Below are 20,348 nucleotides of genomic sequence, written 5' to 3'. Positions count from 1 at the left end.
GCTCAAATGACATTACCAAGGATTGCACCAAACCTCATGCAGCTGTTAACATCATCAAAACTAATAATTTTAAACATTTTGGCTTGTTTCTATATCTCTTTTATGGCTTTTGCTTGTCTGGACTTGGAAAGGGGTTCATGAAATCTCACCTATTTCTTATTGTGGTCTTCACTATCACAGGTGACTCAAATATGTTGAATTGTCTTGCACAATATAGAATAAAGACTTTTAACACCTTGTATTACGTTCTTCACAAAGTTTGCATTATTGAGCTTCCAAGATAAATCCTAAGTTAATCAATTTATACAGATTTTTAGGATGCCTATTTGAAAAACCATACTTTTTGGAACATAAAGATAAATCTATGTGATGCATTCAAGTGATGCTTTCTTTCTGTAACATTAGAAACACTCCAGTGGTTTGTAATATAATGCCAGCTTTATATACATGCATAAATCCATTAAAATACTATATGTATTAATCTATGCATTTTCCACCATTATATATGCTGCAGTAATTGTTTAACATGAAAGGAAACAATCTGTGCTTATAGATCAGTATCTTTATAATTGTAAGCTGTTATGCATGCAGTTCCAGACGTGAGCTAAGATGTGTAGTTCATATCAACTACAGTTGTTGGAATGCTACCATAGACGAGCTCCTAGTATGCCAAACAACATACAAGAATCTGGCCCAAGCTAGAAGCTGGTCCAAAGATTGTTCTGTCTAAGTATGTCTCAGACATACGTGCGCTTCGTACATATAATTGATATCCAGTTTATATTATAATCATATTGACTTTAATCTTTTTAAATATAAAAAACTCAAACATCAATGTCTCTTTAATTATTAAGAGAAATATTGTTTTCCATGGGCTTGAGTCACACTGGCACTATTCTGATGAGAATAGTGCATTCACTAGCTTGACCACGGCAATCACTTAGAAGGTAAGTGAACTAAGTCATACTTTAAATTAAGAGTCTGATAGGAAAACAATTGAGTGCATCTTCCCCATAATAATCCAGTATGAAAACTATGCCATTTTGAATTACTATCTCATGACTTACATGGTATCATAGTCATAGAATAATTGTATGTCTCTACAATATTTTTTCTGCTTCTGCCAGCCAGTAATTTGACTAGCTTCCAAAAGTTTCAAAATATCAGTTTGACTAGCTCTTATTCGTACCAGAAATGTATACTTTCGCTTTGAGATAATAGGCACGACAGATTTATACATTTCTTTATTAAGAATGGAATGGTTTGTGAAAATGTTTTTTTAACAAATACATCCTTATACAAGAACCAGTCCCACTATACTTAGAAATGTCGGATTCTGGATGTACCAGTCCATCAACACTACTGCAAATTTTGATTTGTCTGCTAGCACACCTAAACATTTGTTCAAAGACTGTATGTGATACATTCCCACACTCAAGCTCAAAGTGTGTACCCCACATGAGCATTGATACAAGTCATGTATGTACTTGTGGACCTTGTGATCCATGTGGTAATATGGGTTTGTTGATTACTGTTCAAGGTCACTGCCTTCTACCCTAGATGATTCTCCTTGCAAGAGCACCTGTGGGTAATCATCATGTATGGGCATGTGCATGTTGCTTTATATGAGGTGGGGTAGAAGGCTGTGACCTAGATCAGTAATGAAAATCTAAAACTGATTTGCACACTACTAATTTAGCTCATGGTATGATTTTTGTTGTATCTACTTTGTAATAGTGAAATAATTGTATTCATGAAACATGATTCAACAATTAGGTCATTGTGACCGATATGTCACAGTTCTTTGAATTTAATTTAACTACTGCTTGGGTGGCCTAAGTGGTTAAACTGTCTGCCTTGGATGCGGGAGGTCGTGGGTTCGAACTTTGCCGAGTCATACCAAAGACTTATAAAAATGTCTCACAGCTGCCTTGCTAGGCACTCAACTTTAAGAGGTTAATATTATAACTGGTCAGGCTGGTGTCAGGATAATGTGACTGGGTGTGACATGATGCTTCATGTCTACATCATGATTCCCCGCTGTCTCTCCAACTCCTGATCCCAATCCTAAGGTGATTGCTGTTGCTTTGGTTACTGCCATGTTCTCACCATAGAAGCCACAGGACACTCGGGCTGCATCTTTTCTTCTTTCTTCCTCTTACTCTTCTTCTCTTTAACCTTTCTGTCCTCCAAAGCAATGAGGACCAGTTCTTCCATCAGGTTTTCAGCATGACACAGACACCCTTGAATTTCCATCATTTATGCACTCCTTTCATTAATCATTTATAACGATGGGCAGCCATACTGACAAATGCACTATTTTATATTCCTGAAGCACGGACGTGAAGGACGACACTCTTCAAACAAACTACAATATGCTCACAAGGCCCTAGTATTGAAAACCTGTACCATGTGGACCTAAAAGACACATTCATTTTTACATACAAACACACTATACTATAACAAACGCATTCAACCGTACACCAAACCTACCAAACAAACACCATCATGCAAACAAGGGTATGACGTCTTTAGAGACATACGTCTAAACCCTTACATACATGGATTCATACATACATACATACATACATACATGCATACATACATACATACATACATGCATACATACATACATACATACATACATTCGTATATACATACATACATGCACTCATTGTAGAATAAGGAAAATGTTGTTATGTAAGAAAGACACATACACACACCCATACAAACACCAGCATACTAACATGCAAACGAACTATTTTTGACAATTGATTATTCTATTATCTAGAGACCAGGGTAACCCAGAAAAGGGCTGCTTTATTTAGTTCTGGCAATTTCTAAACATTTGCAAGGACTGCCAAGTCTTGTTTCAGGTTTTTCCACTGTGGACAGAGAAATATAACTATCCACAAATCCTCTGCTTTGCTCCTGCTGTTGCTGCTGTTTCTTCTATCTATAACTCTCTATCCACTTTTCCTCTTCTTGCTTCACTTTGTAGAAGATTTATTCTGTGAGGTCTTGTGCCTTTTTTAACATCCCGTCATCCCCATTTCTTCTGGCTTCAGCCTGACATGATGCATTCATCTTCACTAATTTTGAAGGCATGTTTATCTGTTGATGAGTAAACGATAGATGGATATCCATAGTGGTGACTGCACCGCGTTATATGCCTCAAGTGCAGATGCCATGAAAAACACAACTTCGGTTTTGTGGGAACACTATTGCTAACATGACGTAGAGGATAGTGAAGGAGCACATATTCATACAGTGTCAGTTTAAACATCATACAACCATTTTAAAAATACATTGTTATTAACAACAAGAAACCTCTTCAATACAAAATCAACAAGTCAAAATTTTGTTTTCGAACAGGACCATTTTTACAAGGTTGACAACATTGTGGAGTCAAACTCGACTTCCACTTATTTAGGTCACTTGGCCATCGATGCACACTACATTTCCTAGTTAAAGATAAAATATAACTATAATGTTCACAATACCATTGTTCTACTTTATCATTGTTTCTAGAATAGCTGATATCAAAACAAGCCACTAAATGTTTTAGGTGATATAAAAACTGCATTGATGAAGAAAATGTACACAATATTATCCACACACCATGGAATATGTTGCTCATAATTTCACATTATTGAATCAAGTTGTCTTTGCATTTCTACTCATAAAGTCAATTATATCGTCTTCCAAAGGTGGTAACCCATAAGAATCGAAATACTACAAACTGATCATTGGGAAAGTCGATGGCCACCCAAGGGGTTCATGGTTGATGATTGTCTTTGGTGTTGATGACATAAGCTTGAATGTCTTTAGGTGTGCGATGAGAAAGTTCATATTTAGTGTACACGACAGAGTTCCAAGAAGCCGTATACAAGCTGTTTGTCTAAAGGTAATGAAGTTCCCAGGTATCCATTCTTTTTATTTCACAGGTACTAATAAGTCAGTAATTCAATCCTGACTCTTTCTTTTAAAATCTATTTCGAGTAAATGGCTGTTCACTTCATCTTTGTACTTCATCTTTGGATCTCCACATAATTCGATGGAGGGGAGGAATAGTCACACAAGTTTTTTATACCACTGATGCAACACTGCTTCTTCTGAGGTGAGACTCCAGATGTCATCTGACACTGTTCCAGTTTGTCTTCTTGGCTCATCACCATTCATTTATTGTGTAGAATTTGATGGAAGATTTATGACATCCATAACAGTATGGTTCAATGCAGTCACTTTTTCAGCCCATTGCTTAGCAAAATAGGAGATTAAATATTCTTCTTTTTTCTGGCCATCTCAACATCATGATGTCCTCTTTGTCTTTGTCTTTATCTTTTTGTTTTGGTTCTGGTTCAAAGACATTCTCTTTCCCCATCTCCAAAGAGGCTTCACATTCCAAAGAGGGATAATATTCTTCCCTAGCTTCTTATAACCTCGTTACGATTTTATGCTCTTAAAATAAGAAACAGAAAAGAGTGAAAAACGACAAGCGTTGTAACATTTAACAAATAATTTATTTCCCTTGAATACAAAGTCAAAGTTAGAAAAAGGAATGTATGGTATTGTGAATTGAATCCCCAAATTATGCAAGAATTAAAGACACAAGTCCTAGTAATTTAAAGTCCTGAATAAAACTAAATACAAATCCAAAAGAGACCCAAAAACTTAAGGCGATGACGTGTCTGTTATATCTTATAAGTGTTGATGTGTCAACAGTCTTTTGTCGAATTACAGTAATATAAATCCAGGTTTGAATTCAATATAAATTCCAGTGAATGTCTCAATCCTATAATTTTATCCGAGAGCTTTTGTATTTCCAGAGAAAATAATCACTTGTTTTCAATAATTTGGAGGAAATAAAATCATCCTAAATGAAAACAACATAATACAGCTTGAACGTACTAAATGTTAAAGCATGAATTACCAAGTCTTCACGATCACAATATTATATAGTTCTCTACTTGACCTCGGGTCACATTAGCATTTTGTAGAAAAGCAACAAACATTACCTAATGAAAAATAATCTTCTAGAATGTTCCTGAATTTCACAAAATCAAAACCATAACATGGAATACACTCACGTAGTTCAAAAACTTAGACACAAATAAAAGTTTTGCTTTTATTAATAATTATCCTGATAATAAGCCCAAACACATAGATAATAAGTTAGCTATGTATTAGTTATTTACACAAAATAAAATAAATATGTCAATCGGGTCAAGCAGAAATGAATTCAGTTTTGGACAACGTCATGTCCAGCATGCAATGTTAAATTACATTTTTTTTGTAACTAACAAACAAACAATTAAATTAAATATACATAACAGTATAGAGTCACTTTTCTCAAACTTTTGTCTTCTAGAGTATTGTCAAATTCTGCATACAAGATGATGTTCACAGTGTTGAGTAGAGCTTCTGCAAACTGAAGTTCCACATGAAGTTGACATGATTTTTTCAGTGGAAATGTCCTTTATCGCTGCTTCGGTCAGGAGTGAAATCAAAAGCCCACAAAGCATAACCTCCTGCATAATCGTCATCTGAATTATCTTGAATATCGTTGGTGCCTAACTGTCCCGTGGCTTCGTACAAGGACATGTTAGATCTTAAGGAATTCTTCTGCTCAAAATTAGATTTGGTCTTGTATACAAGGTCTTGTCATCTCAACTGAATTCTCTCTTGGTCACTTTGCAGTGCTTAAATTCGAACGGATATTAAGTGGCTCCATTGAGGGTTTCATTGCTGATGATGCCAATGTTTAAATGTTTGTGTAAATGTCCTTGGAAAAAATGATCTTCGATCTTGGATCAGAGACCCGTGGCAAAGGTAAAATGTTTCACTTCACTTGTATTGGATACTTGGCAGTCGTTCTACTCAAAGTGTGACATGTTTTCCTCTTTGGGTAACACTTCCACACGTGGCATGTAAAGGCTAGGAATCCTGGAAGATTGTTTTGTACTCGTTTGCATTGACCATCATAATGAAAATGGTACTGCTGAATTCAGTTTCATGCATATATCCACTCGGTTCAACACATATTTGCCTTACAATCACATTTCCAAATACAAACGATCCATCAGTTCTAAACGGCTCCCTTTTAGGATTTTCTTTCAACGTTCATTAAGTCCTGCATGGTTGTGTCGTAAAACTTGGCTGACGTTTCAGGTTCCATACTGCACAAGCATCCAGATGTGGCTTTTATTCTGTATGTTGAGATTTTCTAACTACGCTTGGAAAGGGTAAGCATTCATATTACGGCTGACTAGTTTGCTATTCAAATACAAATCCACTTTGCTGAACAATGAATGCACAAAAATGTTGATGGAGAACTACTTTGGTATCCACACCTATAGCTGTATCATCGGTTTTGAGAACTTTGGCTATCGGGTACACATAACTGGTATTCAGATCGATGTAGTCTTCAGTCTGTCCTTTGATTTCAAATTCGATGGGATCTGAGGTAATCAAAAATGCGACGTATAAAATTCTACCCATTGGAATTCTTGCATCAGTAACATGGTGGGTGGAATAGTAAACAGATCCAGTTCTAACTTGAAACATTTGCAATATTCTCGGTGAAGCATTTTTATGTTTAATAAACAAAGACGTATACTTATCTGGCTGTTCTTTTCTTAGTCGTTCTCGCAATGGGTTTATGAACTCTGGAGGGTTTCCTCATCTCTTTCTGCCTTGTCCTTTGCTGTGGTGTGAGCGAGGAAGGAATGACTTTGTCAGAAGCGTGCAGTGCATTTATAGGATTCTCTCGGTGAGCCAAGATGTCTTGTCCAGCTTCAGCAAAATATTTTTGCCTGTTTCCAAGAAGGCTTCTTTGGGATTTTGTTTCTCAATGATGACATTTTGGAGAAATTCTTGTCCTTACGTCAAAGCAGCATATTTCAACTCATGCAATCCTCGCATCACCATCGGTTTCAAGACCGGGGCCTAGCTGAATGAAATGCAGATTTCAGCATATCTCCTAAATCATGTCCTCGTCTAGTGACCCCTCTGTACACAGGATACATGATTTACAAGTCATTAGATAATCTTTTTCAAAAATGTAGTTTCACTGTGACTCTTCCTTTTGAGAATGGAATATCTTGTTCTGGATCTCCTTTCATGCCAATGTTAGCACTGTCAAAATATCCCCCTGCGGGTCCGGGGTTGTAGAATTGGCCCGACGTGCCTCGCTACGTGTCGTAAAAGGCGACTAAGTAGAGGCAACCTGTTTGCCGTGGGTTGCGTCCCGTGTCGGAGGAGGAAAGGATCCTGGTAGTTGAGCAGAGGCTTTCCCTGCAATACACTACTTTGGCCTCTACTTCTCTTAGACGGGTGGTCGGGATGGGCCCGGTTCCGACAAATCGGCTGGTCACGCCGAGCCCTAGGAAGTCTTTATTTACTCTCTCACCTCCTTTATCTTTCTCCTTGTATCTCTCTTGATACCACCGTTGCCCCATATTCTAATCCTTTATCTTTCTCTTTTCCAAGTCTTAGAAGACTTTCTAGAAGGCGGTGGCTTAACGGGTCAATCGGGGGGTAATTTTACCGACCTTAGAAATTGGCGACTTCAGGGTCAATCAAAGGTAATTTTATCAACTGAGTATGGCATCTGTGTATCCTTGACACTTGAAAAGTGTCCCCTTGTTGGGCTCCTTGGTGGGTGGGGAGCACGGGTGCTGAATATTTAATCTAGCCAAAATGGATATTTCCAAAAAGAATCAAAATAAACGTACGAAAACTTTATTTGACTCGGACGACGAACCATGTAGTGTGGACACATTTCCACGCTTCATGGTAATACAATCTAAAGATGCCGCAAAATCCCTTGCTTCACTCTCTCCGTTTGTGATCGAGAAAACAATTACACGTTTGATTGGTACGCCAAAGAGCGTCAAAAAAACTGAAATCGGGTTGCCTTCTCGTGGAATGTGAGCGACGAGGTCAGTCAGACAATATCAAGAAAATAAAAACTTTTTTAGATATTCCAGTGACCTCATTCGCTCACAACACACTCAACATGCCCAAAGGCGTGATTCGCTGTCGTGACTTGGCTGGAGTCACCGAGGCAGATATCATTGAAGGAATGAAAAGTGAAGGTGTCACTGCAGTCCGTCGAATACGTATCAAACTGAATAATAACCTGTAGGACACCAACACCATTGTACTCACCTTCAACAAGCCAACTGTACCCAAAGTGGTCAAAGTTGTCTTCTTGCAAGTGAAGGTTGACATCTACATTCCAAACCCCTTTCGATGTTATAAGTGTCAAAAATACGGCCATCACGAAGACCGCTGCTCTAAAACCCAAATATGTGGCCGATGCGGAGAAAATTCTCATCAGGAAGCTGACTGTAGAGCAACTCCGCATTGTGTCAACTGTGAAAAGGAGCACCACGCAAATTCCAAGGATTGCGATAACTGGAAACAGGAGAAGGAAATTCAGAGGGTAAAATACACAAATAATATTCCCTATCCAGAAGCCAGAAAACTTGTACAGGCGAAAACAGCCCATCCTGGCCCAACCTTCTCCACTGTAGTGAAGAGCAGTCCTAAAACAACGAAGGACGCTCAAACACAAACAGAAGCACCCAATTCAACACCAAGCTCAAACACCCCTCATTACCAATCACAGAGAAACACGGCATCTACACAAACTACATTCAGCAATACCCAGCAAGCTAAATCACCAAAAAAACAAAAATAAATTTCATGGAAACAGGCAACAAAAGGGGTCAGATGACCCAACCAAACTTTATAACAGGTTTGGAGACATCGAGAGCATGGATGCAGAAGAATCTGCTACACGCGCCCAAGGGAACTCCAGACCTACAAACAAAAAATTCACCCCCGTACTTCCTCCAGAGAAATAACAAAACAAATTCCCTCTGCGAAAGGCCTAACCTAGTTCCACAATCTTTAATTTAAATTTATAATGAAAAACACTATCATACAATGGAATTGTCGAGGACTTAAAGCAAATTACAATGATATTCTCCTGCTTTTAAACGAACATGATCCTGCGGTACTATGCCTTCAAGAAACATTCTTGAAAGATACGGACAATATCACATTTAAAAACTACTCCCTGTTTAACACCTGCTCTCCAAATGTTGATAGGGCATCAGGAGGAGTTTCTGTTATTATGAACAACAGAACTCCTCATAGCTTCATTCATTTAAACACCACTTTACAAGCCATTGCTGTAAGCGTCACTCTACATCGAGTGATTACATTTTGTTCTATTTACTTACCACCAAACACTAACCTAGTACCAAAAGAATTAGACGACCTTGTTCAACAGCTTCCCGCGCCATTTGTTTTACTCGGGGATTTTAATGCCCATAACATTTTATGGGGATCGAATCATATAAGTGACAGAGGTCACACAGTTGAAGACCTTATTTCTAGACACGATCTGTATCTATATAATACCAAAACACCTACATATTTACACCCAGGCACGGGTACATACACATGCATCGATTTGACAATTTTTTCTCCATCGCTGCTTTTGGACTATGAATGGAAGGTCGCTGATGACCTTCACAGCAGCGATCACTTCCCAATCTCCCTTGTAAATCATAACTCTACAATTGATGAAGTAATTCCACAATGGAATTTAAAGAAGGCCGACTGGGCCAAGTTCGAAACACTCTGTAAAACTAGGCTGAATGAGGATACATTTTTCAATGTTAACGATCCCATTCAGCATTTTACATCTATTTTAACGGACATTGCAGAAGAATCTATCCCCAAGTCCTCAACAAACTGTAAAAGAACCCTAAAACCTTGGCTCACTAAGGAATGTAAGGAAGCCATACGGCAACGCCGAGAAGCATTAAAAAAAATTAAATAATCACCCGACGCCCGAAAACTTAAATATATATCGCATTGTCCGGGCCAAAGCTCGCCGCACAATCAAAGAAAGTAAAAGAGCATCATGGAAGAAATATGTTTCTTCTTTAAACTCTAGTTCCTCTGTTAAGAAAGTTTGGGACACTATACGCAAAATAAACGGAAAGAGAAAACAAAACCCTCTCCGACATCTGACACTGAACAATAACAACTTTAGTTCAAAACGTGACATTGCACATATTCTTGCTGACAGTTTCTCGAAAAATTCATCATCATCTAATTATTCAGAAGCCTTCCGAAAACTTAAAACTCAAAAAGAAAAGTCACGTTTAAAATTCACATCCAACAACTCGGAAAGTTATAATCAATTGTCCTCACTATCGGAGCTTAGGGAGGCTTTAGATAAGGCCCATGATACTTCCGCTGGGCCTGACGAAATACATTACCAGCTTTTGAAACACCTTCCAGAATCATCTTTAACATCTCTTTTGAAACTCTTCAATGATTTTTGGATTACTGGTAATGTACCAAAAATCTGGAAAGAAGCAACTGTAATACCAGTCCCCAAACCCGGTAAAGATAGCCAAGACCCCAACAGCTATCGACCAATTGCACTCACAAGCTGTGTGTGCAAAACAATGGAACGAATGATCAATTCTCGGCTTGTCTGGTATTTGGAAACTAACAATTTAATATCTCCTTTCCAAAGTGGCTTTCGATATGGCCGGAGCATCAATGATCATCTGGTTAGACTGGAAACATTTATTCGCGATGCATTTATTAAGAAAGAACATTTAGTAGCGGTTTTCTTTGATTTAGAAAAGGCCTATGACACGACATGGAAGTACGGGATACTAAATTACCTGAACGATTTAGGTCTAAAAGGCCGTCTGCCCTCTTTCATATCCAATTTTCTCTCAGACAGACAATTCAAAGTACGAGTGGGCTCTACCCTCTCAGATCTGCACGAGCAAGAGATGGGTGTGCCCCAGGGCAGTATTTTATCTGTGACGCTCTTTAACATCAAAATTAATAGCATCACCAAGTGTTTGACTCCTGGTGTGGTTTGCTCGTTATACGTTGATGATTTTCTAATATGTTATGGGTCAAAGCACATGCATACAATTGAAAGACAACTGCAGTAAAATATAAACAAAATTAAAAATTGGGCCAATGCAAACGGTTTCAAATTCTCGAAATCAAAAACGGTATGCATGCATTTCTGTCAGCTACGAAAACATCACGATGAACCGAACCTCACGCTGGATGGAACACCTATTCCAGAAAAATTTTAGGTATAATCTTTGACAGAAAACTGACCTTTATTCCACACCTAAAGAACTTAAAAGCTAAATGCCTAAAAGCACTTAACCTACTTAAAGTAGTAGCACACACTGACTGGGGTGCTGATAAAAAAGTCATCCTAACTTTATACAGAACGTATGTTCGCTCCAAACTAGACTATGGTTGCGTTGTGTATGGTTCAGCCCGAAAGTCATATCTTAAAATGCTTGATCCAATTCATCATCAGGGAATAAGACTGTCTCTGGGAGCATTTAAAACATCCCCGTGTGAAAGCGTTCTAGCTGAGGCGAATGAACCACCGTTATCGCATCGCAGAGAAATGCTTTCTGCACAGTATGCTCTCAAATTAAAATCAAACCCTCTGAATCCTACTTTTTCGGCTGTTTTTCAACCCAAATACAAAACTTTATACGAAAATAAACCAAACGCCATACCATCCTTTGGCATTAGAATATCACCCAGCCTTGACACTACACATATAGATCTTTCTAAAATTCAGAAAACGTCCATCTCCGAAACACCACCTTGGTTAATTAAACAACCAAAAGTACGTTTTACGCTACATGATGGGAAAAAAATCAGAAATAAACCCTTCTGTCTTACACAACTATTACCATGAACTCCTCGCCGAATTTAGAAACTACACCAGAATTTACACTGATGGATCAAAGGATGAGGAAAAGGCTGCTGCAGCCTTTGTTTGTGGAAATTACACAACGCAAGTTCGCTTACCAAATGGAGCATCAATTTTTACAGCCGAAATCAGAGCAATAGACCTTGCTCTGCAACATATAGAAAAGAAACATATTTTAAACAGTATCATCTTTTCCGACTCGCTATCAGTACTCCAGTCACTACACAATAGAAAACTGGAGAACCCATTATTAAAAAACATACTCTTCAAAAATACCGAGCTGAGTGTCTCCCACAATATAATATACTGTTGGTTTCCTAGCCACATTGGCATTAAAGGTAACGAAAAAGCAGATCGCGCTGCTAAAATGGCCGTTACCCATGAACCATCTGATTTTAAAATACCATATACTGATTTTAAACCTTGTATCAAAAAGTTCTTTCGTCAGATGTGGCAGGCATCATGGAATGATGCCGTGAATAACAAACTTCATGCAATGAAGCCAACTCTAGGAGAATGGAATCCTTCCTACAGAACCATTCGTAGGGAGGAGATAGTCATTGCAAGAATCCGAATTGGTCATACTTATATTACCCACACCCACATACTAAAAGGTGAAGACCCACCAGAGTGCGTTTCTTTTAATGAACCATTCACTGTCAAGCACTTTATGATAGAATGCTCTGACCTACCACCTACGCGCGATCGTTATTACATTGTGCATGACATGAAAGAACTTTTTGATACTGTAAACATCACTCGTATTATAGAGTTCCTGAAAGTTGTCAATATTTACTCTAAACTCTGACTTTTATGCTATCACCTTGTGCAGTTTTATGCAATATATATATACCGTCCCATTTAAATACCTATTCATCTTTTTTACATCTCCCGTTGATCGGGAAGCTTTATTTTGCACCGTTACCATCTTACCGTTTTTAATTTCAGCCATTTGTTCTTTTATATCGCTGGTCGATATAGGACCATTTATAAGTTTTACAAGATTATACAAATAACACTTTGTTTGGCGCTAAATAGCCTAACAGTGCTGATGCGCCGTTAAAAATCAACCAATCAATCAATCAATCTGTCAAAATATGACTTACTTAATAGTGAGGATGTTCAAATTCACTATGAACGTGATACGTGTTTCCACACTCCTTGTAAGTAGCAAACAGAATCCACTTTGAAAAGAATGACTCGCAGAAATGGTGTTGCTGTGTTTCCCAACAAATATACTCCACCACATTAGAATACACAATTATCTATTTCATTTATTCGTTCAGCTGCACAGGGTATTTAAAATAATTGAAAAACTCCTCCCTGCTGTTGATGGATTTCTTGAGTCCTTCAGCGGTGACTGTATCCAACATACAATGCAAAACAAAATGTTTGGTCTCTGAAAAATACATGTCCAGACGCTGAGGAATTTTATTGTACTCAATCTTGTTTGTTATTTTTGACCAGGGCTTTGCTAAACTGTTCGTCTAACGTGGAAGTAATTGTTTCCCCCAGACGCTGAACATTAAAGTTCTCAAATGGATATTCAGTCGAGGACTGGTTTATGACGGCTTTTTAAATTCGTAAACCAGAGGATATCATTTGTATCCAAGTGTTGTTAAACTTGTTCATTCAGAATGTCGACCATGAAAGTGTTTTGGTTTTCATTGATGTCTAGGATTTGTATGGGGTTGAAAGATTTCTACCAAAGTGACTTGCAAATGCACTTTGTGATCCAGTTGGATGGTCTGATGTAATTTGGCTGTGAAACAGCACAAGGTAACGTTGGGAAACATATCCATGAAACTGTCACTGAGTAAAGTTGAGTAAATTTGGTTATTCATGATACCAGGGTTCTGCTTTCTGTGGAGACATGGGAGGTTAATGAAGTTTTCAAAAGAGGGTTGTTGCTTCTACTGTTTTGGGGCTGACAGGCTTTTGCCACAAGGCTCTTGTTGTGATTGGACTATTTCAGGGAAGGATTGGGTTGAAGATAACTGATGCAGCTGCTGAGTAAATTGGTCCACAATTGCTTGCTTCATTGCTACAAACTCAAATTGCTGATGGCGGCACTGTGACACAAAACACCACAAGGATTTGGCAGAAAAAAGATGATTTGCGTTTTAGGCACACATTCTCTGCACTACACTCACATGGGTTAATTTAGGATATCTTGAAGAGACCTCTAAGAAGGAGCGGTCGATGCTGCTGCTGCTGTGTTGAAGGGCTTGATGCTCACATACTTTTCCTTTTCTAACAGGAGAGTGATGGTGGTGCGTACTTTATATGGGTGACATTCTTTTCAGGAGCATAAAAGCACTGAAGCAAATTGCCTGGCACGGGTCTTGTTTATACAGGAATATGTCTACACTGATAATCTATCCGTCATATCATTTTCATGATGGGCATGACTCGATGTTGAGGGGATTGCAATGGACTAAATCATGACTGTTCTTGCTTGAGGGTTCACTTTCAATGTGTAGCTTAGAGATGTTTTGCATTGTTTGCATTTCAGGGATGTGTGATCAAAGGGATTTTTAGTGTTTAAAAAGTTAAAATAAATTATACAAGTTTTAATTGACACGAAATAACAGAATAGCAGTGCCAATATCAAGCTTCTAACTAATATAAGTTGGGAAACATCATTATCAGGTCAAATTTGGGGGTTTCAGGAAAGCTAAGTTGACAGATCTAGGTAAATGGGTCAGCATCATGACAATCCGGGTAACTGGGTCATATTCCTGCTGCTTCAGTACCATTCAGTTATGATATGATCTCGAAGGAAGGTACTGTCTTTCATTTAGTAATGGTTAACCAATTATATTCTGTATGTAAGAGACGTGGGTGTGGGATTATGATATAATAAATATACACTGCTCAGAGAAAAGCTTATTTAGACACAGGCCACGGGCTGGTGACTCACAAGCTCTGACTGAAGTTCCACAAGCCCGGACTCCGTTTCCCACATGCCCAAAGTGTCCCCTTTTTTTAATATTGTCACACAACAATAGCTGCAGTTCGAATATAAATTCAGTAGGGTTCAAAGCGTGGGGATGTCATTAATGTTCATTGCTACGGTGGCGTGCCTCAAAAAGTCTGTCAGCCAAGAATTCTGAAATATTTGTTCTTGGGCTTTCAGATAGTTTATTGCATCCTAAATAAGTTTCAGAAATGAATTATACTGGAACACTATTCTGACAATTGAAATGATCATGCTATGCATTGTATATATGCATTAAAATCTGACTTCAAAGAAACGTTGCGCTGTTCACAAACTTGTCAAAAATATAATACATATGGTGCAAACATTATCATTCAAAACATAATATCACAGGCACTTAATTCATGGTGAAACCAATAACACACATTAGTTCCCCTCCCCCAATCAAGTGCCTGTAAATAATATGTAAGAACTTTTGTTACAGTACACGCACCTAGCACCTCATTGACATACCTATAATGAGTTGTTTCACCTCATGATTGTTTCTATGCAAATTAGCACAATGGACTCACCCATTGCTTCCTTCAAACACATCTTATTAGATATTGCCAGGCAGTTAAGGACAGTAATATGTGAAATGGTGGTGTATATCTGCTCTAGGTGATCTCACTGCAAGTATGTCGTAGGGAAATGTCAAGCTGTTTGGCTCAGGGTTAATAAGTTAATAGCACTCTAGCCCAAATGTGTTTAGACGAAGTCATCATTGTGGGAATATGTACTAAAAAGTACGACACCACATAATGGAAAAGAACAAGGAAGAATATTCTACAATCGGACCGAATCAAACAAGTTTGTATCTCAGCTTGTATCTTGTTCCTGTTTCTTTTCTTGTTCTTTTTCTCCTATCTGCACTGGAATTTACTATTTTCTTGTATCAATCTATATATCAGTGCTAAAATAATCTGACAGCCCGATGCCCGGGGCCTTTCTAATTTTATATTGTGCCCGTCCTGTATTCTAGATGAAGTGTCCATCAGGCATGTCAAACAAATGTTAATTTGACTAAGAAAACTTTGATCATTGTAATGAAATGTGTAAATATATTTTGAAGATGTTGACATACCTACCAAAACAAGATGCATTCTAACTCAGATCAATACTGTCCTATGTGAAATTGGGATCTGATTTAAAGCAGATTGAAACAAGCTGTGTCATGCTAAAAATATGATTTTGTACTCCAAATCCTCCTGAGACAAATGTGTTTTGAGAAAACACAATTTTCAATACCCTTACATTTTTAAATAAAAAAGGCTCTTTCAATATATGTCTGTTACATGTAGCATGTATAAACAGTAAACAGTCATTACTGGAGCTGATGTAAAACTATCCCATGAGTAGTTTAAATAGCAGCAATTAAAGGCAACAAGGTCAATGTTTACCAACCAATGCCTGTATCCATGAAACTTCATGTATCCATGATGAAACTTTATGTATCCATGAAACTTTATGTATCCATAAAACTTCATGTATCCATGAAACGTGCTGACTGCACTTTCCTTGCAGATTTTTTACAGAATGGGCTACTTGCAATAAATATATTTTAAAATTGATATTCCTTTAATTAAGCTGACATTTGGCACACTTTGCACAGCAGTTCCCAATCAAATAATGTGCATGCAGAAATAAACTCTGAGCCAAATATAAACTATGTTCTCATGTCCAAGGGTTTGTCTAAGGTATGTCCTAGGTTTTTTAAATGTACGAGATAATGTCAAAGGTTGGCTTATAAAACATTGGACGAAATATCAGCATTGTCCATGGTTTCCAAGGAGAAAACTTTGGAAAAACCTCGGATGTCTAAGGTTGTAGGTCAAAATTCGACATATAACCTTGGAAAATGTACCGCGGGGTTACGCTGAATATGCATATTCATAACTTTCTGGCATTGCTTTTGTTTGATGCATTGTCAATGTCTTCTCTTCTTTTCACCAGTTTTAGGATAGCGTCAGTCAGCGCTGCTATATCATGTAATGCCTCTTGCGGGTATATGGAGAAATAACAAAGTTACACCTCCGTAGGTTCTTGCAATTTTATCAGATGTGATGATGACTAAATGAATTACCAGGATAGGAATAAGACCATACCTACAACATATACACAAGAAGTATATACATAATTAAAAGTGAACAAATCTATCACACACGGACAATAATAAGGCATGGAATTATTATAAATTTTCACAATATATACACTAAAAACTTACCAGCGCCATGTAACCTTCTGATGTACAATAGTTATTTTATTCAATATTACTTACAAAGTATTGAGTAATTTACTGCACCAAGAAATGTTGAAGTTAACTCCTGGAGGCTTCTTGGAGGAGTGAACAATGGAAGAGGGACCTTATTAATGTAATCGGCAATTGCATGTTAGGCACATAACACCAAAATATTAAACGCACACAAAGAATAGCAATAACAGACAGTAGGTTACTATCGGTTTGCTGGTAGTCTTCAGTAAGCAATTATGCATGGCTCATCTTAAAATCCACTCCTCGTTGTGCTAGCAAGCATCTGTTCTTGCTCCGCTTGACATGTTGTTCTGATTCTCTCTTTAGTATGAATCCATTGGTGACTGCGATATCAAACAAAAATTAAAAGATTTACAACCACCATTTTTGGCTGCTCTGTATGTACCATACTTGGTTTTCAGCTTGACTCAGTGTCCACTCGATTCATGTTATTGTTTCACTGGGTCATGCTAGGTAGTGCTCTGATTTCCCTGACTTCTCCAATCCTGTACTTGCGCTGTACTACCTTCTCTTTGGCTGCTGGGTCTTCTCCTGTATATAAGGTGTAGATGTTCTCCTTGTTCATCCAAACACTGGCTGTTGATTCCCCCTTATGTACTGTCTTGCATTCCCCTCGAACCCTCACATCTCTCTTATTAAGATGTCTATAGGATATCCTCTTATGTTGGATATGTTACCGTTCCAAGCGCATACGTACCTTTCTGTAGAAACCTCTCAAAAATGTCTGGACTGGTGAAATAATTATCTACATTTACATTTACATTGTAGTTTCTTCCCCAAATCGTTTGTGTTAGGTCCATAACGACATGTGTTGATAATCCCACTTCTCTGGTACCTGCGTCCTTAGCTGTATACACCTGAAATTCATTGGTGTAGCCATTCACTGGGTCAGCCCTCATCTAGACCTTGATTCCGTACTTTATTGGCTTGGCTGTTAGATCCTGGCATAAACCTAACCTGTCTCGAGCTTTTATCCAGGTTTCATCTACACTTACATTTTGATGGGGATTGTAGTTTCCTAAGCAGCTGTTTTGAAAAGCATCATACACTGGCCTCATGTGATGCAACTTGTCAAGACCTGGTTGAAGTCTAGGGGATTACGGCAACTATATATATGAAAATATTGTGATATTTTATGAAACTTATCTCTCCTCATTATCCTCCTCACACTCAGGTTTCCAAATAGGGTATCTGTTAACCAGTACATGGCTATCTCAGGGAACTGAAGAATACTCATGAAAACTCTCATTCCCAGCCATGCTTTCATTTCTCTCCGTAACATTTCTCCAGCCTAGGTCTTCTTTCTCCTCCTGTTTCGCCTTGTATACAGTTTGGTCTCGCCTACAATCATCCAGATACAAAATGCTGGAAAAAAGCTAAAAAATTAAATTCATTTCCATCTGGGTGTAAATCCTTTGTTCACCCTGCTGTTGGTCTTGTGAATAACCTCTTGTCGATGTGTGCTCTATCATTAATGATCCACCAACCACGTCTTCTTTAATTTTCGTTTTTCCCATTATCTTCAACATTCTAATTTTCGTCACTGCCGCTGTTGTTATCAGTGGGTATTTTGATGTCGCTGTCAATCTCGTCTAACTTAAGAAAATCCTGAAAATTCTCCGTCAGATTCTGTCAAATAAAAGTCTACCCCCATTGGCTGATTCTTGTAATTTTGCAACATTTTCGGATCTTAATATTTCCACCATTTCTGCTGCTATTGAAGTAAATTTTTCATTGTTCAGAAATGCTCACTCTATCTTTGTAAACTAAAATTGTATCGGTTAAGCTGCCTACATAATTAGAGAATGGCTTGAAGTCAACCAATGATTTGCGCAGATTTAACTCACCGTGCGAAATTCAGGCCTTGACTAATAGTGCCTCACACAATCGGCGGTCAGGATACAAGTTTGGACAGGGTCTCGAGTGTTTGAGTGGTCTAAAGCACTCGCCGTTTCGGATCACTGACTTCTCACCTCTGCCTGCGTGGGTTCGAGTGTCAGGCTCGGTTAACGTGGGTACGTGATAAACCATGCCAGTAGCTTCTCGTGGGTCGGTGGTTCTTCCCAGGTTTTTCCAGGGTTCTTCCTCCACGAGCTATACTGGCTGCCATGTATAGCTTATTTTGTGCTGAAACATGGCATTGAACCCTACAACAACAACTACAACAAGTTTGGTAAACTGAGCCATGTTATTTTGGCACTCCAGAGATAGGGAGGTAAAGCACAACGAGTTATTGTGGCGGCTGGATTAATGAGCTAATTCAGACAATGCTTCACTTGGTGCTGCGAAGTTCATCCTCCAATAACACTTTTCTGAGTCCGCTCCCTTTCAGAGGGGAAATGTGGGTGATACCATCAGTGATGTGAATTTGATCATTGGATTGCTGAATATGTTAAACCTTATTGATGACTTTGGAAGGTGTCAATGCTGCAAGGCTGCTAAACTCGATCCAGACGAGTCACATCATACTGTTGTGATAATGAAAAGTCTCAAACAGACGTCTTCTTTGGCTCGACGTTGTCATTTCATTGTGGTTAATAATGAATACCATAAATCGGTGATGAACCCTTCTGATTTTTCCAGCGATACTTCGGAGTTGAAGTCTTTTAACTTCACAGTGTATGTGTAAACCATGGTTCTAAATTCAAAATCTCTGGCATTGATTTGAGCCAAGACTTCAGCTCGTGTGCAAGGCCATTTGTCGCATCGTGGCCTCTTCTCATCCTCCTTTCGAGATAACAAACAAGATACAAAAGAGAGACAAAAGTCAAGAGAATTGTCAGGAGAAGGGATATTTATCCTATAGTTCCATAAGGAAAAAGAGAATCGATCAATGAAACCAGCTGATAAGAGTGCGTCCGAAAATTAAGAAGAACCCTCCGAAAAGGACAAAGAACCTATGTCTGTCCAGATATGCAAGAAAAGTAGACAAGAAGAAAGGGAAGAAGAGGGAGATTCGTTGTGTCATGAAATTAAAAACTATTAAATAAAGAGAGTGAAGGAAGAAGCATATGGACTTTTCATGATGTGTTGTGAAATTAACCCCAACAGCCCTTTTCAGGGATACTCATTGTCTCAAAAAGATATTATACTCATTGCCAAATGGTTTTGTCTTTATGTTGTATAAGTGTGTATTTGTTTGTTTGTCTAAGTTGTGATTGTCCCCATGAACCCCTTATGACTCTATAAACCTTTGTCTCTATAATTCATATTGACCCCAAGTGGCATTTGGACCTCTTGTTGTGCATATCACTACCGATAGTAATGAAAATGAATTGAATGCCAAAAATGCCAAAGAC

Source organism: Sinohyriopsis cumingii, chromosome 10 (genome assembly GCF_028554795.1).
Source record: "Sinohyriopsis cumingii isolate HCF-2022 chromosome 10, ASM2855479v2, whole genome shotgun sequence".
NCBI classification, from domain to species: domain Eukaryota; kingdom Metazoa; phylum Mollusca; class Bivalvia; order Unionida; family Unionidae; genus Sinohyriopsis; species Sinohyriopsis cumingii.
Note: the sequence above shows the minus strand (reverse complement) of the source record.